General features: G+C 45.6%; 1 protein-coding gene across 1 annotated transcript in view; it reads left to right on the forward strand.

Moving 5' to 3' along the window:
* LOC140342911 (rho guanine nucleotide exchange factor 9) overlaps positions 1 to 22,350 on the forward strand; it is a 931,826-nt gene that overhangs the window by 791,045 nt on the left and 118,431 nt on the right. The gene's annotated exons all lie outside the window — the stretch shown is intronic.

Raw genomic sequence — 22,350 nt, forward strand, 5'->3', positions numbered from 1 at the left:
GCTGGGACAGCTGAGAGGAATCCTCTTCTCAGGCGGAGCCCCAGGGTGGGCCCTGTGCGATCAGTAGTTCAAGCTCGAGGAGGCTTGCTGGGAATGATGGCAGCGGGCACGTGGACGGGGGGCGCTCTCGCGGGGGGGCACCCCAGGGAGGCTTACCAGGGTCCAGAAGTAGAGCAGAGTCCGGGGGCTCTGGCCGCAATAGGAGGGAGCCGCGGGGCTCCCTGGATCAGACGGCAAGTGCAGGGGTGCTGGACAGAAGCAGGGCGCCTTTTCCCTTCTCCAGGATGGCCGCAGTGGAGGAACAGGAGAGGTGACCAGTAGGCAGGGTGGTCTGGGAGGCCGCGGGGGGGGGCAGAAGGGGGCGGGGGGACAGGGAGCAGAGTAGAAGGGGCAAGGGGAGGGCCGCGACAGGAAGTCATGGACACGAGAGCCATGGCGGCAGGGGGGCCACCCCAGGCAGGTGAGTTGGCGACAACGGCTGTAGGTAATGTAGCAAAAGGAGAGGTATACGTGTGTAGGGCCGCTGGGGGCGCACTTGCGGCAGCAGACGAAGGAGCAAATCTAGAAAGGAGTATGTGGATCTTCTTACATTGTTGCCGCTGGAGCGTTTTCAATTGGATCGGTTGCAAGGTGAGTGTCGGAAGGAAGAGGAGTCAAAGCGGCACAGGTTGATCCCGCGGACATTTGCTAATTGGTTGCAAGCGTTTGCGATCTTCCCCAGTGTATTGGGAGAAAAGTAACCAGGACATTGCTCGGCCCTTTTCTGTTATTTGGATGCCATTGGGGAGGCACATAGGACTTTTGGGGGGGTGGCGTGGGTCAGACATGACGAGCAGTTTAGGCAGCGGAAAGCTTTTTGTACGTCAATTCGGTGGGACCACAAGGATATTGGCTTGAAGCTGATGACGCTGGAGAGGAGCAAGGGCATGCAGCCCTTTTTGGGGGGGGGGGTGGTGGTCTGTCCCCTTTCGGGCAAGTTCGGCCACGCCTGCTGTTTTAAGCAGGAATGTGCGAAATGCGGGAGCATGCATGGAGCGGTCCGCTGTTTTCGAGCAGGCGGTGGAAGGGGGTCGGACGCAGCTGGAAAGAGGGATGACGCCGGTGGAGGTAGGTCCAATGCAGCCTTTCCTAAGAAGGTACCCGGACCAGGAGGCTGTTAAGCTGTTGGAAGAGGGGTTCACAGAGGGTTTTCTGATTCCTTGCTCATTGAAGGAGCTCCCCCCAGTGGCAAGGAATTTCAAGTCAGCAAGGTTACACCCGGAGGTGGTAGGAGAAAAATTGAGGAAGGAGGTGGGGTTGGGCAGGATGAGGGGGCCCTTCCCAATGCGACCGGTGGAGGACTTGGTGATTTCTCCTTTAGGGGTGGTGCCCAAGAAGGAGCCGAACAAATTTTGGCTGATTCACCATTTGTCTTTCCCGGCCGGTGCGTCAGAGAATGAGGCGATTGACCCCCGCCTTTGTTCCGTATCCTATATGTCGTTCGACAGCGCACTAAAATGGGTGCGTAAGTATGGCAGCGGAGCCCTGTTGGTAAAGGCGGACATAGAGGTGGCCTTTCGGTTGTTACCGGTGCACCCGGATAGTCAGCGTTTTTTGGGTTGCACGTGGGAAGGAGCCTTTTGTGTGGACCGCTGTCTGCCGATGGGGTGCTCTTTGTCGTGTGCGCTGTTCGAAACTTTTAGTTCATTTTTGGAATGGACAGTGCGGGAGGTAGCCAGGGTAGATTCGGTCATCCATTACCTGGAATTTCTTTTTATCGGGCCACCTGAGTCGGCGATGTGTAGGGTGTTGGTGGCGACATTTGATTTCTTGGCGGACAAGTTCGGCGTACCCTTGGCGAAAGATAAATCGGAGGGCCCGACGACGGAGTTGGTTTTTCTGGGGATCACAATTGACACCGTGGCGATAGAGTGTCGATTGCCAGAAGACAAGTTGGAGACATTACGGATTGATGTGGCAAGGGCGGTGGACAGAAAAAAACTTACCCTGGAGTGACTGCAAGTCCCTCAACATAAGTTAAATTTTGCCTATCATGCCTATGGGGCGGATATTTGCGAGGAGATTGGCGGCGGCTACAGCTGGGGTAAGATGCCCAGGGCATTTTATTTGTCTGCCAAGGACTTGAGGGAGGATTTAGAGGTTTGGAGGAGATTTTTGAACGAGTACAATGGGAGGTCAGTTTGGTTAGTGGGGCCGGTTTGGAATGCGGACCTGGAGTTATTTCCAGATGCGGCAGGAGCATTTTAAGGGGCATTTTGGCAGGGAAAATGGAGTGCTGAACCTTGGCCTGAGTTGTGGAAGGAGGCTGGTTTGGTGGCGAATTTGGCAGTCTTAGAACTGTTCCCCATTGTGGTAGCGCTGGAGCTGTGGGGTGGGGAGCTGGCGAATAAGCGGATAAGGTTTTGCTGTGACAATTTGGGTGTGGTTCAGGTGGTGAATGTCTATTCGGCATCTTCGCCGCCGGTGATTAGATTGCTGAGGCAGTTGGTTTTTTGTTGCCTTCGCTGGAATATTGCAGTGGCTGCTGTGCATATCCCTGGTACTGTTAACAATGTAGCTGACTCTGTCTCGGTTTCAGTGGGAGCGGTTCCGGCAGCTGGTCCCAGGGGCGGAGCGGCAAGGTGTCCTGTGCCCTCAGGAACTGTGGAAGATCCCCTTGGCATCATAGCGGGTATGATTCGGAGTTCAGTGAGTTCGGCTATGTGGTTGGCATATTCTGCGGTATGAAAAGAATGGTGGGATTTCTGTGAGGAATGCAGGGGGGCCAGGTCAGAAAAGGATTTTAAGGGGGTGCTGATTTATTTTTTGTGTCGCTGTTTTATGAGGGGGGTGTCCGTGGCTGTTATGAATAAAAAATTAGCAGGCTTGGCCCTCCTGTTCAAATTAATGGGGTTCAAGGATTTGAGTAAGGAGTTTTAAGTGCGACAGGCGGTGAAGGGGTTTATGAGGGGGAGAGTAAGAATGGATGGGAGAAGGCCGGTGCCGTTCCCCTTGTTGATAGCATTGGTGAAGAGGTTACAGGGGATCTGTAGTAATAGTTATGAGAGGGCGTTGTTCAGAGTGGCGTTTGTTTTAGCCTTTTGTGGGGCTTTTAGGATTGGGGAGCTGGTCAGCCAGGCAAAAAAGAAGCCGGGAGGGATTCAGGTGAGTGATGTGGGGTGTGACGGTGAGCAAATTAGGATTCGTCTGGCCAGGTCAAAAACAGACCGGGGGGTAAGGGGGTGGATATTGTTTTAAAGAGTTTGGGTGGGGGTTTGGTGTGTCTGGTGGAGGCTGTGAGGGAATTTTTGGTGATTAGGCCTGGGGGGCCTTGTTGGTGCACGCTGATGGTTTGGCTTTATCGAGATATCAGTTTGTGGCAGTTTTTAGAAGATGTTTATGGGAGGAGGGGGTGGAGGCAGAAAAAATTTCCTTGCATTCGTTCAGAATATGGGCAGCTACGGAGGCAGCTAGGTGGGGCCTTGGGGATTGGATGGGGATTCTCAGCGCATTGGTCGCTGGGAATCTCATCGCTTTAGGTCATACGCGCGGCCGCATATACTGTGATGGGCCGGGGGGGGTTGTTTTTTTCGTAAGGGATGGCTGGTATCTTTTTGTGAAAAATTTTGTTATTCTGTTTAAGGTGGTTCCCAGTGTCTTGTTTGGATCACCGGGCACTCCTATGTGAGCCGGGGGGCCAAACGAGCAGCATTACGGCTGGATGGGCGGCAGCTGGGTTTCCCTCGTGCCGAAGTTGTAATTCGGTGGATCGGAGTGCCCGGGATGCAGTGGAGTAGAATGCTGGCCGAGGTTCTTTGTTATTTGCAGTGGGATAGGAGTCCAAATGTGTTGGTGTTGCACTTGAGGGGAAATGATTTGGGGAAGAGGCCAGTTAGGGAACCCTCGGTAAGGTTGTTGTTTGGAGTGTTAAATTGTTTTGTGGTAGGGCTGCGAGTGCTGCTGGTATCGTTCCCGAGCTTGAGGTGCGGCTGGGAGCATTACATATCACGGCGGTGCAGACCTATTAGGTGCAAGGGGTTACAATAGTGGGGCCTTCGAGGACCAGTAACCAGGGGGTGTGATTAGGAAAGGATGTTTTATTAATGTATTGGTTACAGTTATTTGTGATTATTTGTAAGTTGTTATTTGTTGATTATGTGTTTATATATTGTTATTTATGGTTATTTATTGAAAGAGTTAATATTTAAGTTATTTGTTAATAAACAGCTCAAAGGGGCCATTTAACTAAGTTGTTGTCTCAGTGTGTGTTTGGGGTAAAGGGGGTGAGGTGGGGGAGGAGGAGTGGGGGCACGGCATGCGGGAACTCAGCCCTATCACAGTCATGTTTTTACAATGGTTTAACTAGGATTAAACTTAGTGGGGTGGCAACTGGAAGCTTCTTAGTAATAGTAATAGTATACCCATATATATCTACACACAATATTAACAAACAGTTTACAATTGCAACCAAACTATGTCAATTTGCAACAGAAAATATATCAATCAATCAATCAATCAATCAGTGATTTTTTTTTGTTTTTAAGAGGTGTTTGGTTGTTGTCAAAATAACTCACATTTTGTTTCTCTTTTTCTTTAGACAATGATTTCGTGCCGGTATGACCAGCAGAGGTCTATTTATGTCAAGTGACAAATTGCGGAGAGGCTGGCAAACAGACTCTGCAGGTACGTGCCCAACTGTTGCCCAGATCCAACATGTTTGGAGCGACCTCAAGCGGAGGAGGGCCGATTTGGTACGTTAAGTGGGGGACGGCATCCTGTCTGGTAAATTTTGCATTTTGTCTTCTCCTCTTGTTAATGAGTGGTGTTTTAGAATGTTTGTTGTTTGTGTAAAGTAGTATTGTTTAGCCTAGAACTGTTTGTTTTTCACTTCCTATATTTTACTACCCCTAATAATTTTGGATATTTGTTTTTGTTATTACAGCCAACTCTCCATCACGCCGGCAGCTGCAAATTATACAGTGGCCACACAGGCGACTGGCCGTCCCCCAGGATGTGGAGGAAGAGACATCCCAGGGAATGCAGAGGCTTCACTGGAGGAGGAGGTGCCATCCCGGAGAGGAGGAGCCATTCCCGGGGGAGGAGGAGCCATCCCTGGGATAGGAGGAGACATCCCCCGTCCAGGAGGAGCCATCCCTGGAGGGAGAGCCCGCTGCCAACATCTGCAGCCAGAGTCCTCCGATGAAGGAGGGGAGGCGGCTGAGGCCGAGGAGATTGTCTGTAAGCTAACCTTAGAATCAACTTTTGTAACATATGTTGCAATTCACCACATTCTCACACTATTTTCACCATTTTTGGTTATACATACAAAGAAAGATCTAGCAGGATTTCATGTTTGCTCAGAATTTTGGGACGTAGGCAAAAAGTATCATTTAGAAGTTCTGCATTAATCTATTCACCTTAACTAACCTTACAAATCTACTTTAGTCCTGCCCACCTACTTTTAGTTATGGTGTTCATTTTTTTTCCTCATCTGAATGTAAGTATTTCGCCATTTTGAGATATTGTGAACATTCCTTAAAAACCATGAAAATAAAGTAGGAGATACTTTGTTAGGCCTAGCTCCATCAAGTATCATTAGGAGTGTATGACTAGCTTCATGTCTAGACGGCTTTTAACAGAAGACAAAGGTTAAATGTCACTTAGCCACGTTTCATTCAAGAATACATTTGGCATAGAATACACAGCTGAACACCTTAGTATGTCATTTTAACCAACAGAAAAGTAGTTGACCTATTAGCAAGCACATTTATCTGTTACAGACAAGTGTCAGAGAAGCACGGGGTGCCATATTTAGTCCCTAGACATAACTAGATTTGTGTTCATTTAGTGAACAAAGATGCAATCGTGTATTTGGAAATAATGTTTAGCTTTTTTTAAGGTCATTACAGCAATACTTGTAAAGTATTGAGCTGAGACTTCATACTTGATTAGAATCACTTTGACAAATGGAGCATTCTTGGGGGAATAGATAGCAAAACTGCATTTGGGGCATAGTTGGGCCACGTCAAAAGAAACTCAGGTAAAGTGTCAAACTGCGAGGGTCACTAACCTGTGGACATTGGGCAAACACAAAATAGAGATTAAGCTATTTTATACAAACAAGCGTCTTCACATAGGATCCCAACTGAAACCCACACTGGCGATCTCATGGAGTCCTGAAAAAATTGAGTGAAGAATGACAGGAAGAATGTTCTCACCTGGCACCCAGCATCCATCTACATACTTCGCCACGGCCCACCCCAACAGCCCGGCCACAGGCCACCTCCACATCCTGGCCTCGGCCACGGGACCCCCCCAGAGCACAGCCACGGGCCCAGGCCTACCTCCACATCCTGGCCTCGGCCACAAGACCCCCCCCACAGCACGCCCATGGTCCACCTCCACAGCACGGCCGTGGGTGCGGCCCACCTGCAGAGCATGGCGAATACTTGCCTTAGGAGGTGGGCGGCAAGGGGCACGGGGTGGCCAGCCAGGGGCACTAATTGGGCGGGCAGGGGCACTAATTGGGCTGGCAGGGGCACAAGGTGGCCAGGCAGGGGCACTAATTGGGCGGCCAGGGGCACAGGGTGGCTGGGCAGGGCCACAGGGTGGGCTGGCAGGGACACTAATTGGCCAGGCAGGGGCACAGGGTGAGTGGCCAGGAGGTGGAAGTGACCAGGCAACAGCCTGGGAACAGGGTGGAGCCAGGGAGAAGGATGGCGCTGGCTGCTCTGCAGGGGATTGGGGACCAGAAGGACCTATTGGGATTTGCCAACCCAGCCTTTGAATAATCACCTGATTAAGCTGGGATTGTTGGCCCAGGGATTCACTTAACATGTTACAGAGATGGTCAACTCTGAACATGTAGGCACCCAAAATTGTTGTTGAACCGATTCCAAATTATTTGAACTTAGGGCAGACATCCTTGACTCCACTACTCTATCAAAATGGCCAACCAGCCTCTGAGTGAGGCTTAGAAGCTGGCTGCCCACACTGGGTTGACCCAATCCACCTGCATCCACTGGTTGCTATAAAGGGAAAATAAAAAATTACTACAATATCAGCCTCTGTGCCCAGGAGCCTTTTGACGTGTCTGAAGATGTCACTCACACGTTTTTGACACTGGATAATGGTCCATTGTGTGCTGCCCACTGCATTTACACTCCTGGCAGTTTCCTCCCAGAGTCCCTGCCTTACAGCATGGGAGGTCTGGGAGTGCAAGCTCCCACGGAGTCGTGGAAAATGTTGTATGTAGGACTCCATGAGGGCTGCATTTTGCTCAGGAGTGAAGCTGGTTGCCTTGGAAGCAGAATCCCTGGTCCGGCTCAAACTGGCTGAGGAGCCAGGTTGAGGGGCCAGGGGCCTAGATGTTACTTGGCCTGCTTCACAGAGCAACCTAGCTGGCCTGAGTTAGCTGCCTATAGACTGAAGACCCTGGGGTGGTGGTGGCGGGGCCAGCAGCAACAGCAGCGACGGTGGTGGTGGTGGCCATTCTCCTTGGCTCCATGTTACTAGAAGGAAAAAAATAAAAGAGTGATGGGACAACACACCAAAAACATTTTTTGGAGGAATAAAGTAAATGGTGTATTCTTACTTTTCGTTTTTCTTGTAGCAGCCTTCTGGTTTGTGTGTTCTTTTTTGTATTTGTAAAGTTTTGGTTTGCATGCAGAATGGCTAAGAAGCTCTGTGCAAATTTATAGGGATACAGTACGTGCAAACGTTCATGCGCACATTTATGTGCACTTAAATGTGCGCCGGGCGAAGATTTTGGTTGTTGTCATGGAGCAGGATTTGGAAGTAGACTTGCTCTTCACCACCGCTGTTGTGGCATCAAACGCAACTCAGCTTGGTACTGGAGAAGAGGAGCAGCAACAACCAGCTTCATCTTCGCGACGGGTTCGGGAGCCACGCATTTTCTTGGTGCGTTGCCACCTTGCGAATTTACGTGACCAGGATGTCAAAAGGTGTTTCTGCCTGTCTCGCCAGGTCATCCATGACCTGTACACCTTGCTGGAAGATAAAATTGCTCCAAAAACCAAGAGAAGCCAGGCAGTGCCAGGAATGACCAGGCTCTTGTCCTTAATTTGTGCCAGCCTACAGTTTCCAGGGTTTTTACGAAGGTCATCAATGCCATTGTGGACCTTGTCCCATTATATATTCACTTACCTCAAAAAGCTCAGGAGTGGAGGAAGGTAAAGATGGATTTCTTCAGGCAAGCAGGATTTCCGAATGTTTTGGGGGCCATCGATGGCACCCTTGTGGCAATTCGGGCCCCTAAACTGCAGGAAATCGCCTTTCGCAACCGGAAACAATATCATTCACTGAATGTACAAATAGTCTGTGATGCCAACAGGAGAATCATGAGTGCACGCACGTTGTCTTGGTGTCACCTTTGACTCGGCCCTCTCATTTACCCCCCATATTCAGAACATTTCCAGGTCCTGTCACTTTCACCTACACAACATCTCCAAAATCCGCCCCTACCTGTCCCCTGCTCTCTAATACAGTATATTGAAATATGTGGTTGTTACTTATGCAACATAGTTCATTTAAGCAAATGGTATTTTCTATATTGGTCCAGTATAGTCCCTTAGAGCATAGGCAGAGAACCCTTGAAGTTGTTTTTTAAACAATGCCCATGCCCAGAGGCAACAGGTCCTTGAATTCTTCTAAGTAAAAAAAATATACAGGCATTATAGTAATAAATATTAGAAGGTGTTGACTTAATAAAAAACACAGCAGAGGCGTATGGCATTTAATTAAAAAAATTAAAGTTAGTAACTTGTAATTGTTTTCACAATCTGGCCCAGTGCAATCTAGCAACATTAGACCTGCACAGCTTCCAAGAAGCCATTTTTTGAACTTGGTGGTGCCTATTATTACAATTGCAGCATGCTGTGGAGGTAGTTGACTGGATGACCCTGCAAGGTTCAAGTCAAAGTAACTCTTTTTTCTCCGAGACAAAGGGCAGCCAGGTACTGTTAATAAGCCATGATGACCAGACTCCTCCTACATCCTCGACTGACAAATCTCACAGACCTTTTGAAAAGACAAATACGGGGGCATAGAGAAACAGTTTCAGCATAACATATTTGCTTCAGTGAATAATGACTACAATTAGAAGGACAGGAGAAAGATATAAAATGTATTGATAACCAAAAGAAAAGGAAGAAGAAAATGTGAATTTAGCTTGTTCTGTTAGTTCTGAACAGCACGACAGGTGTCGTATCCTGCTAGTTATTGTAAAGTTCAACCTCGTGAGGATAGGTAGACAGTGAGGTGGCTGACCCTACATGGGGTGAAGGAAGAGATCAGCAAAGCTCTGGGCTGCCTTATGATGAAGAAGAAAGGGGTTTCTATAGAACCAACTCAGTAGTAGATGGTGGAAGACAGGCAAGCAAAGTGGCCAGACAAGGCAAACTTCTGTTCCCAATTGCAGTCATCCTTCCTCATCATGCATATTGGATATGTTATTGAAGTTAACAGTTTATTAGGAGTGTGTGTGAGTGTGTATGTGAGTGTGTGTGAGTGTCTGTGTTTGTGTGAGTGTGTGTAATATGTTTTAAAACATCTTGATATATTTTAGGATTGTTACTCTTACATGTCCTCCTGTCAGGGTATATGCTAGTCTCAAATCTTCATCTGGCTGGTGGTCTTGGAATTTTGCCTTAAAAATTTCTCCTGTTTTAACATTTACTGCTGAAAAGGAAAACAAATAACATTAATGACATATCTGAATCCTATTGTTTTAGTTCTGAAAAAGACAAAATTCACATTTAAAACATAAATTAAACTATTACGTTCTTAAGCAGCATGAGGATAAATCACTAGGACTACAAACTCTACCCATCAAAATGGGCTGCCCTGTTACCCATTACTGCTCACTTCTAATACTTGAACTGCAATTTCCCTGGAATGGGGAAGTGTAAGAAACCAAAAATGTAGGTGCAAGTGGGGGACATCTGGTGATGTCCATGAGTTCAAGACTACAGGCTGTCATTGCCAGCAAAGGGTTTTCAACCAAGTATTAGAAATGAACATTTTATTTTCAGCTTTTTAATTTGTCCAATTACTTTTGAGCCCCTGAAATGAAGTGATTGTGTTAAAAGGCTTTAGTTCCTCACAATTTTATGCAATCTTTTTGTTCAACCCCCTGAATTAAAACTGAAAGTCTGCAGTTCAACTGCATTGGAGTTGTTTCATTTAAAATTAATTGTGGTAATGTACAGAACCAAATATTGAAAAAAAATGTCTCTGTCCAAATATTTAAATTTATATATACATATATAGATATCTATGATAAATATATAAATACATATAAATATAGTATAAAAATATGAAACAATATATTACTATATTATATATATATGTTTTTTTATATTTTTTATACTATAATTATATGTATTTGTATACAATTATATATATATATATATCTTTAGGCTGGGTCTACATGGACTGTTTTAAAAACGCATGTAAACGTTTCTGCCACGTTTATATGCGTTTTTATGCACTTTTATGCACACAGAAGTGTATAATACAATTTTAGTGAATGGAGCACTGACAGGCGGCAGCAGCAGAAGTAGACAGTGGGCCCTGAGATGGAGCGTGGACCGCATTGGTAACTGGCATCTACAGCTGGGTGTAGTGCATCGTCAATGCCACCCAGAAGTGTGTAATACAATTTTAGTGAATGGAGTACTGACAGGCGGCAGCAGCAGCAGGAGGAGGCGGTGGGCCCTAAAACAGAGCGTGGACCGCATTGGTAACTGACATCTAGAGCTGGGTGTAGTCTGTCAATGCCACCCAGAAGTGTGTAATACAAATATCTGAAATTTGTGATTAAACGTAGGAGGGCCAGACCAAGATGTTTTGTGCGCTAGCACTGTTTCTGTTGTCTGTGGTGCCAGAAACGGTAGGAAGGTAGACGATATTGCTAGGTTTAATCATTAAGTGGATGACATGAATGCCAACCCTCAATCTTACAATACTTAGCTGAAAAATTAGGCAATGGTACTTATCAGTGTGGCAGTACTGGGGGTTTTCATCTGCAGTTTGTTGGCCTCCCGGAAGTAGCAGAAATATAAAGTATATTGCTAGCTGGCGCAATGGCAAGCATGACATTGGCGATGAATGCCACCCCTGTACGTTGCGATATCTAGCAGAAAAATTCAACCGAGGCAGGCTCAGCTGACAGGGTGTCGGTGATAGGCAGCCACAGACTCAGCACAGGAGCAGTGTGGGTTCACAGAGGCATCTTGATTGGCCAGTGAGTCCTTGTGTAAGTCAATTAGTGACATCTGCAGTGTGGGTATGATAGTTGTTAGTAACCCACCTTTCATTCATTTTCAAAAAGGTGAAGCGTCTAGATGCCTCTAGTACTTTCACTTTTGCGAAACGCCATTATCCCCAAGTTTACATGTTCCCCACTAAATGCAAGAAATCTGCTGGAGTGGCGATACTTTTCAAAGTGGGAAGATTATTTACTCTCCATAAATCATTAATAGACCCAGATGGCAGGTACATCATATTTCAAGGTAGACTAGATATGACAGTGACATTAAGTAATGTCTTTGTCCCTAACATTGCCCAACCTTCCTTTTTGGAATTAGTAGTTACGCAATTAGCCTCCTTTCCACAGCAATATGTTTTAATGGCAGGAGATTTTAATCTTACACATCTTACACCCATGCAAGACCGCCTTTCGGCAGACCCATCTATGCATTCCCTCCCTGCTGCTCGCCTTTCAGGACGCTTTCGTAAACTGATGCATAATAATGCCCTGTATGATGTATGGAGGGTACAGCATCCAGCAGAGTGAATATATACTTTCTATTCTATACCTCAGAAAACACCTACTCCTTTTCTTGCGAGCCTACTGGCTCTTAAGGCAATGGTTTCCTCTTTTCTTTCTTTCTTTTCTGATTTCTTGGTCAGACCATGCCCCTATTATTTGTACAGTGAAACTGGGCAAAATACCCCCCCCCCCCAACCTGCAAATGTCATTGGCGATTGCTGTCTTTTGTGCAGCTTCTGAGGGTTCGAGGATGGCGTCGGATGGTGGCTGCTAGCTAGAGACTCGAGGCATCTCTCTGTCCCCCTCTCTACCTGACTTGATACACATCTCTCCAGCCTGCATGTCATGGTGAGAAAGCAGGGCAGGGGAATCCCTGCTAGGACGCCAGCAGCACATTCAGTCAAGTTTCCTCGTGGCAGATACAGATCTACTTGAAGGCAGCCAAGCAATGTCCCCCCCTCTACTTCAGCTCAGAGCCTGTGCAGCAACTTATTACAGAGCTCCAGAGACATACAGTCTTAAGCTACGTACACACGTCAGATTTTTATCGCCCGATAATCGGCATTGGCCAATTATCGGGCGAAAATCTGCCGTGTGTACAGTCGGTGTCGTTGGAAAGGATCGTGAAAGATCCTTTCCAACGACAAAAATTGCAAGTGTGTACGCAGCTTTAGTCTCCTGCCCCTGTGAATCAGCTGGTCCTTGACTTGCCCTCACCTGGATCTTTGGCAGAATATGTTCGTGCGCTTCCCTCTAAAGATGACCTGTCCTCCATGTTTGCGGACATGAAGGATTATTTCAAAGCAGAAGTATCCTCTCTGCGTACTGACCTTACCCACACCCTGGCCAGGGTGGAAGAGGTGGAAAATAGGCTGGACTCTCAAGAACAGGCCATAAAAGATCTTCAAGATGCTCAGCAAAGGTCAGTAAAAGTTCAACATACAATATTCTACCAGTTAGAAGATGCTGAAAATAGGGTCAGGAGGAAATTTCAGGATAAGAGGTTTACCTCAAGCTACAGGGCCCGATCAGTTGGAACCTACAGTGAGGGGCATATTTAATCAGATTATGGGCTTTTCATCTACTGCTCCGCTTCAATTTGATAGAATACACAGAGTGCCAAGAGCAAAAGTTGCTGCACCTGATTCATGCCGGGACATTATTTGTCGTTTACATTACTTCTCAGATAAAGCAGCCATACAGGAGAAGCCTAAAGTATCCTCTTCCTTAGAATTTGATGGGGCATCCATCACTTTCTATCCAGATTTGGCTAAAGCTACACTTGATGGACGTAGGGTGTTACGCCCCCTCTTGGCCACACTTTGTGAGGCTGGTATACAATACAGATGGAGTTTCCCTGCTTGCTTTATAGCTAAAAGGGACATTCGTTCCTCTATACTGCGCTTTCCAGAAGACCTTGATTCATTTTGTGATAATTTGGGAATACAAAAGCCTTACCTCCCAGGATGGCGGAAAGATGATTGTAGGGGGCATTGTCACAACATGAACCCTGGCAAAGCAATCAACACAAGACACCCCGTCAATCTTTTTTAGAGATGATGGCTGTATTATATTTACCTTTTTTTTAATTTGTGTTTTCACAATATGAAATATTATTTATGGGTCGGAAATTTTTCCCATATAATATGGGTTTTATATGTTTGGTACTTAATATTGGTACGGAGAGGGATGTATATTTTAGTACTTTTTTGTTTGCTATTGTTAATAGTTGACAAACATCTTAACTAAATATACCACTAGATGACTAAGTGTTTAGTCATGTCTCCCCAAGCTTGCTGAGGGTCTTTTTTGGGCTTTACTTGGTTTTACAGGATATCCTGCTATTGGAGCATTATGCACAGTATAAAATTGATTGTGCTTTTGGTTCCTTTAGGAAACTATGGTATGTTAAATGTTTTGCCTATTGGTATGTTTTTTTCATTAAGATGAATGTCATGATAATATCACAGAATGCACAGAAGTTATTTCATGATTGTATCTTCTTTTTTTCATGGTTAATGATTTTTCAACTTTGATTTCTTATAATGTGAAAGGTTTACACTCGGCCACTAAGAGGCATCAAGTTCTTCAAGAACACATCTCACATTTTACTCTCATGTTAGATTGTTTTCTAGACACTACCCTCAGTGGTTTTATGGCTTTTCACAGTTGGGGAGAGCAAGGGGGGGGTGGCTATTGGTTTCTGCAGTTATTTGATTCAGCTTCTGATTCAGATGGAAGGTTTCTATTTCTTAAAGGGAAACAGTTTGACCAAGTATGTACTTTTGCTAATATCTATTGCCCTAATAAGAACCAGATTCAGTTCCTCCTTGATACCTTGCATAAATTGCGTAGGTTTCACGAGGGGCTATTAGTGTTGGCAGGAGATTTTAACATAGTTTTAGAACCTCGGCTGGATACCTCTTCAGGTAAATCTTACCTCCCGTTTAGACAGCTTTGTAACTTAAAAAAATTATTACATAATATGCAACTGAAAGATGTGTGGCGGATTCTACATCCGGATGATAAGGATTTTACTGTTTACTCCCCAGTACTTAACTCTTACTTAACTCTTATTCCTGTATAGATATGATCTTTGTTGACCATTTTCATCTTGATAGGCTGGGAAGTGCAGAGATAACTACTCGGACTATATCCGATCATGCTGCAGTAAAAATTACAATGCTTTTAGGTTCCCCTACTTCTCCTCCATTTAGGTAAGCCCATAAGGCCACCATTAGAGATAAATTCATGGCTGTGAGGGCTCGTAAGAAAAGGGAGAAAAGTTGTAGAATTAAGGAATTATTGGCCCAGATTAGGTGAATAGAGGAAGTGCATAAACAATCTCAGTGGAGGTCGCAGGCCGCACAGTTGGTACAGTTGCGGTCACAATTGAAGCAATTGTTAGATGAGAAAGCGAAATATGCTATTTATAAGGTTGCTAGGAGGCTGTATGAATGGGCCAATACACCCGGTAAACACTTAGCAAATGTACTTAGAAATATGAAAGCGCCTTCTTATATTTCTAAGATAAAGAACAAATCTGGGGCCTTGGTTCTTCATGGTTCTTCATGTGGCATCTTGCACAAGAGATGGCAGCAGTGTTTAGAGATTTTTATCAAGATCTTTACCATGTGCGTTAGGAGAAATCTCCTGAAACTTTGACTGTTAGAATGCGGAAAATTAATCGCTACCTCGATAGAGCTAATTTGCCTAGATTATCTCAGGAGGGGCTAATGGAAATGGAATGGGATATATCTGAAAGTGAGTTGGGTAGGGCTATTAAGTTCACACCTATGGGCAAAACCCCAGGCCCAGAGGGCTCCTCCCTGAGATATTATAAGCCCTGTTAAAATATTCTCCTCCTTCACCTTTGTAAATATATTAACAACTTAGTAAAGGCAGGATTTTTGTGTGAAGACACTTTGAGGGCCCATATATCGGTGTTACCTAAGATGGGTAAGGATCCTTTTCTTTGTTCTAGTTTTTGCCGATTGCTACTTAATGTGGATATAAAATTGTTTGCGAAGGTGTTATCTATGAGATTGCTTTTATCCTCTCGTGGGTTCATCTTGATCAGACAGGATTCATTCCAGGTAGAGAGGCAAGAGATAACTCCACACGGGTTCCGGGTGGATTGGCTGTACTTGTCCATGACTTTGGAACAATTGGGTCTTAGCCCTAAGATGCTAAAGTGGATTATGTCTTTGTATTCATGTCCTACTGCCAGGGTTTGTGTCAATGGTACATTGTCTGCCTCCTTTCAGCTCCATAATGGCACTAGGCAGGGGTGTCCTTTATCGCATCTGCTTTTTGCCATGTTGTTGGAGCCATTTTTGAATACAGTTCAGCTAAATGCAGATGTGCATGGTATTAAAATTGGTAATGTAGAACGGCATATGCCGACGATGTTGGCATATGCCGATGATGTTTTGTTTTTTATACAACAACCTGATATTTCTCTTCCTAACTTGCTAGCAGAGTTTTCTTAGTTTGGTCATCTTTCTAATTTTAAAATTAATCAACCTAAATCTGAAATTTTGAGTATTAATATTCCAGAACGGGTAATGCAGAGGTTGAGAGATAGTTTTCCATTTGTTTGTTGCCATAAATCATTGACATACTTAGGGATTTAAAATATGACATCTTTGACAGGGCTATTTCTGGCAAATCATATTCCTTTGTTAAAAACTATTAGATGAGATCTTCAAAAATGGAAACAGTTGCGCCTCTCCTGGATAGGAAAAGTTAATGTAGTAAAAATTAACATTCTCCCTAGGGTGTTATTTATTTTTCAAATGCTACCCATACAGCTCCCATCTGCTTTCTGTAAATGTCTTAATAAATTGGTAACTACATTTATATGGTACCCTTTGAGAGCTAGGGTCTCTCGGAGTTCACTCTTTCATCCTAATACAGAGGGAGGGGAAGCAATTTAGAGCTTTAGGCCCAGATACTTCACCTCTTACTATTAATACTCTTCGGTTTTGGGATGCCTTGCATAGACAACAAGGATGGCAATTCAACTCTTCCTTACTTCCCATTACTGGACATTCTTATTTTCTCCCAGGATTTCAGTCACCCTCTTTCTTGGGTCAACAAACTAATTCTAGACTACTCTTATATCAAGTGATGATGAGAGATTTGGTTCGCCCTCTTGCTCAGCTTGTGCTGGAGGAGAGGCATATGGAAAGGCAATGATAGGCCTCCTCGTACGGTGTTTTTGTTGTACAAGTATTTAAACACTCTTCACGCCCAGGAATTTCCTAAATATTTGGCAAAGTGGGAAATTGAATTAAATAGCACTCTTTTGGAGTCTCAGAAAAAGGTCATATTAAATCTGGCATTTAAGACATCTGTAAGTGCTAAGATAGAGGAGAATAATTTTAAACTCCTTTCTAGATGGTATTATGCGATCATAAAACTAGATTTTTTTTTTCCCCCATGAATCTCCACTGTGTTGGAGAGGTTGTAGAAAGCAGGGTCTTTTGGCACATATATGGTGGCACTGCCCTGTGATTGCAAAATATTGGAAAGGGATTTTACAAAGTATTGAAGTTATTACGGGAGTTCTGTTGGAGCTTACCCCTTGGTGTATCTTTTTCCATTGTTCTAAACTTCCACAGGGCAGTTATAGGCGTTCATTGATACCGTTTCTTCTCGATGCAGGTAGAGCACAGATACCTAGATATTGGAGGGACCCTAGCGAACCTTCATTGAAAGGTTGGTTGCAATTGGTGGAGGAGGTTTGTAAGATGGAAGAGGGGTACCATGATTTCCCGGATATGACTTTAAAATTCAATGCATCCAGCCATAGGCTGTAGAAACAGAGGGCGTGTATGTGTTGCCTTATAAATGAGGAGAGACACACCCACGCCAGCTCAAACACCAGTGCAAGTCTCCAGCAGGAAGGAAACTCTGGCATGAAACACAGGTAGTGGGGTTACGCTACCTGAAAGATAGGACCCGGCGCCAGTGCCTGCAATTAGGAGCAGCGGCGCCGGCACGACCCGCAGGGCTAACAGATATATTGACGATATATATGGTAAACCTTGAGTTTCCTGATTTTATTTTGTTTAAGACCATGAAAGGTATTAAGTAGATTATTGCTGGATAAATTTATTTTAGATGCATTCTTATTGGATAATATTGTCTGAATAGTATAACATAAATTTGAAGGACATTGACTTGGATTGCTGTTTTTGTTTTGAATGTTTTGTCATTTGTATGTTAGTATGTGTTTATACATATACTTATACAAAAGGTTGGATAAGTATGCAGAATTTTTTTTTGTTTTTCCCCCCACGTATTGTTAGTAGGTTTATATTCATGCACAGATATATAAGGCCATTAGAGGCCCTTTCCTCACCCCCCCCCCTTTTTTTTTTCTCCCCTCACATTTGTTAGTAGGTTGATCTTCACGTGCGGATATATAAGGCCATTAGAGGCCCTTTCCTCCCCCCCCCCCTTTTTTTTTTCTCCCCTCACATTTGTTAGTAGGTTGATCTTCACGTGCAGATATATAAGGCCATTAGAGGCCCTTTCTTCCCCCCCCCTTTTTTTTTTCTCCCCTCACATTTGTTAGTAGGTTGATCTTCACGTGTGGATATAAAAGTCCATTAGAGGCCCTTTTCTTCATCCCCCCCCTTTTTTTTTCTTTCCTCACGCTTGTTAGTAGGGTGATTTTCACATGCAGATATATAAGGCCTTTTGAGGCCCTTTCTTCACCCCCCTCTTTCTTCTATTTTTTTTTTTAGTCACAATTGTTAGTAGGTTGTTATTTACACACAGATATATAAGGCCATTAGAGGTGCTTTCTTCACAAAAAGGAAATGTTATATTTTTTCTCTTAGAAGACTTTGTACTATAAGTGTATTGTGTTTTATTTTTTCCAAATAATTTGTATTTTATATGTATAATGTATGTCTAAATTGTGTTTTTGTAATGTATAGTTTTGTAATTTAGTTGTATATATAAGCAAAATTTAATAAAATTAAATAACCAAAAAAAAAAAAACGATTATCTTTTCAAGTATGGACCTACGAAACAGGCTTTTCAGGTAGAAATTCGGAGGTACTTTATGGATAGTCTAGGCTCAGGGCACAGACCTCCACATTGTGGGAGGCTCATAAGGCTGTGATAAGGGGGCATTTTATTAAAGAGTCCTCCAGACTTAAACGGAACAAAGAGGCACTTCGTTTCCAATTGACCCCTGATCTCAGGGATTTAAAACGATCCATGCAGGTATCCCCCTCTGTCATACTTCTTCGTAATATTGTTGATGTACAGGACAAACTTAAGGAGGTAGGTCTTGATCGCATTGAAAAGGCTATGGTATACCTTCTTCACAGGTTTTATGAAAAAGGGAACAAAGCAGATACTCTTTTGGCTCGTCAACTTAGAGAAGGAGTAGCTTCTGCAGTCCCCCCTACAGTAAGGGATCAGTTAGGTACTCTCCAATAGTGTTTGTCGAATAGCTCACTATTCGATTTGCCAGCTATTCCCTTGAATAGACCAAAATTACTCGGGTGAACAAACGTCGAATTCCAACACCATTAAAGTCAATGGGGGAAAAATTTGGGTTGTTTTTCGGGACTGTGTAGAGCTTCTACAGCCTATAAATACATTTAAAAAGACATGTCAAGACTCCCCCAGCTCTGAACAACACTATACAAGTAAAAAAAAATAGAGGTGGTTCCTCTGGTTCAAAAATTAGCCACCAGGTTTCACTGCTCCGTTACAAGCCATACACAGGATTCAGAGTAGTGGCAGGGGGCTCTGATGGGGGTCTTTCAGTCAAAAAATTAGCCAGTTACAAAGCTCTGTTACAAGTTATATAGGCCTCACAGGAGTGGGGCCCACATTGGTAACAAGAATCTCGAGCTGGGTGTAGTGCATCGTCAAAGCCACCTAGAAGTCTGTAATACAATTTTTGTGAATGGAGTACTGACAGGCGGCAGCAGCAGCAGCAGGAGGAGGAGGCGGTGGGCCCTGAGACGGAGTGGGGACCGCATTGGTAACTGGCATCTAGAGCTGGGTGTAGTGCATTGTCAATGCCACCTAGATGTCTGTAATACCATATTCATGAATGGAGTACTGACAGGCGGCAGCAGCAACAGCAGGAGGAGGAGGCGGTGGATGCAGGCCATCAGGATGCCGGCCATCAGGATGCCGGCCATCAGGATGCAGGTATACTTCTGATGGGCCAGCTGATTCCAGTAGGTGGCATCTTTAACCCTGGAGCGCAGCTCAAAGCGAAAGTGGAAGTGCATGTTAATCACATCAAATTTGTGCAAATCTGCCAGAGTGGCGCTGTAGAAATTCCCTTCTATGATGTCTCAGCGCACATTAGGAATTGGGTATTCTAGCACTTCACTAATTTGAATCCAACAGGCATGGCCATGTTCCATATCACCAGACATTCGGGGCTCAGCACCTCGGTGAGACGAATAAACAGATGGTCCAGGTTGGTTTTGTACATTTCCAGTGATTGGTCATGATACCTGATAACATCCCAGATACACGACTTGATGATGACAATGTCGGGCTGAGGTCCCTGTTGGAAGTCGGCCAGCACGCTCTCTATGTACTCCGAAGAAACACGGGTCAGGAAATAGAACCCTACAAGGTGGTGGTCAGTTCTGTACTGATGCACTTCGCGGTAAGTTATGCCATTGTCCATTTCACCCAGAGATCCCCCAACGTGTCGTTTGCAAATGACATCTCACCCTTTTGAGCTGGTTCTCAATCAGCCCTAAAAAAAATGTTTAGCCTATTCAAATGTTTTAAACCTTTATATTATCTGCGAAATAAGCAAATTTTTAAATGACCTATTATTTTCAGCTTTAGAAAGAGTTAACTGATTTCAGCTCTTTACACAGATGCCTACCTAAACGCATCCGATGCCAGACCCGGTGATCCGCCTGGAAATAAAGTCCAGCGGGCTCTGGCGGGCAACCTCACTTTTGCCAGCGAACTAGACTTTTTCCACCATGTCCAAAGCATACACGCAAGTTCTTGCTTGCTCCTTTATATATATATACCGTATTTTTCGGACCATAAGACGCACTTTTTTTCCCCCAGAAGTGGGGGGAAAAAGTCCCTGCGTCTTATGGTCCAAATGTATCAAAATGTATCCTTCCCAGCTGCTGTCCCGTCCCGTCTCCTGTTCAGCGCGGCCAGAGTGACTGTCTCCTGAGAAGTCCACAGAGTGGCACAATGACATAGTGGTGAGGTGGAAGCAGCATGAGGAAACCACAGAGTGGCCCAATGACAGAGTCTGGAGGTGGCGGCAGCATCAGGAGACCACAGAGTGGCACAATGACAGAGTCTGGAGGTGGTGGCAGCAGCAGCAGCATCGGGAGGAGGCCACAGAGTGGCACAATGACAGGGTGTGGAGGTGGTAGCAGAATCAGGAGGCCACAGAGTGGCACAATGACAGAGTGTGGAGGTGGCAGCAGAATCAGGAGGCCACAGAGTGGAACAATGACCGAGTGTGGAGGTGGCGACAGCATGAGGAAGCCACAAGGTGGCACAGTGACAGAGTGTGGAGTTGGCGACAGCATCAGGAGGCTACAGAGTGGCACAATGACAGAGTGTGGAGGTAGCAGCAGCATGAGTAGGCCACAGAGTGGCAGAATGACAGAGTGTGGAGGAGGCGACAGCATCAGGAGGCCACAGAGTGGCACAATAACAGAGTCTGGAGGTGGCGGCAGCATCAGGAGACCACAGAGTGGCACAATGACATAGTGTGGAGGTGGCGGCAGCATCAGCATCAGGCGGAGACCACAGAGTGGCAAGGTGACATAGTGTGGAGATGGCAGCAGCAGCATCAGGAGACCACAGAGTGGCAAGGTGACATAGTGTGGAGATGGCAGCAGCAGCATCAGGAGACCACAAAGTGACCCATGGACAGAGTGGGGCGGTGGGTGGCAATACCATTAGACGAAGGTGGGTGAAAGAAGGAGCACTTTGCATCTGATGTGTGGCATCAGGCGGGGACTTGACTCTGAGGAGCTCTCGCTTTTGGCTCCAAGCGCCCAGCCCGAGCCGGATGCGACCCACTCCGAGGACAGTGACAGGTGGGGAGTTTGACTGGGGTGGTACACCTGGTAAACGGTAACGCAAGTGTCCTAAGGCAAGCTCAGGGAGGACAGAAACCTCCCGTGGAGCAGAAGGGCAAAAGCTAACTTAATCTTGATTTTCAGTATGAATACAGACGGTGAAAGTGGGGCCTCTTGATCCTTGCTACTTTTGGGTTAAGTGCAGGAGGTGTCATAAAATTTACCACAAGGATAACTGGCCACAGAGTGGCACACTGGCAGAGTCTGGAGGTGGCGGCAGCATCAGGAGGCTACAGAGTGGCACAATGACAGAGTGTGGAGGTGGCTGCAGCATCAGTATATCACAGAGTGGCACAATGACAGAGTGTGGAGGTGGCAGCAGCATCAGGAGGCCACAGAGTGGCACAATGACAGAGTGTGGAGTTGGCGTCAGCAGCAGCATCAGGCGGAGACCACAGAGTGGCACAATGACAGAGTCTGGAGTTGGCAACAGCATCAGGAGGCTACAGAGTGGCACAATGACAGTGTGGAGGTGGCAGCAGCATGAGTCGGCCACAGAGTGGCACAATGACAGAGTGTGGAGGTGGCGGCAGCATCAGGAGGCCACAGAGTGGCACAATGACATAGTGTGGAGGTGGCGGCAGCATCAGGAGGCCACAGAGTGGCACAATGACATAGTGTGGAGGTGGCGGCAGCATCAGGAGGGCACAGAGTGGCACAATGACAGAGTCTGGAGGTGGCAGAAGCATCAGGATTTTAGGAATGAATACAGACCGTGAAAATGGGGCCTCTTGATCCTTGCTACTTTTGCGTTAGGAGCAGGAGGTGACAGAAAATTTACCACAGGGATAACTGGCCACAGAGTGGCACAAAGGCAGAGTCTGGAGGTGGCGGCAGCAGCAGGAGGCTACAGGGTGGCACAATTACAGAGTCTGGAGCTGGCGGCAGCATCAGGAGGCTACAGAGTGGCACAATTACAGAGTCTGGAGGTGGGAGCAGCATCAAGATTTTAAG

Source organism: Pyxicephalus adspersus, chromosome W (assembly GCF_032062135.1).
Source record: "Pyxicephalus adspersus chromosome W, UCB_Pads_2.0, whole genome shotgun sequence".
In the NCBI taxonomy this organism is placed as follows: Eukaryota; Metazoa; Chordata; class Amphibia; order Anura; family Pyxicephalidae; genus Pyxicephalus; species Pyxicephalus adspersus.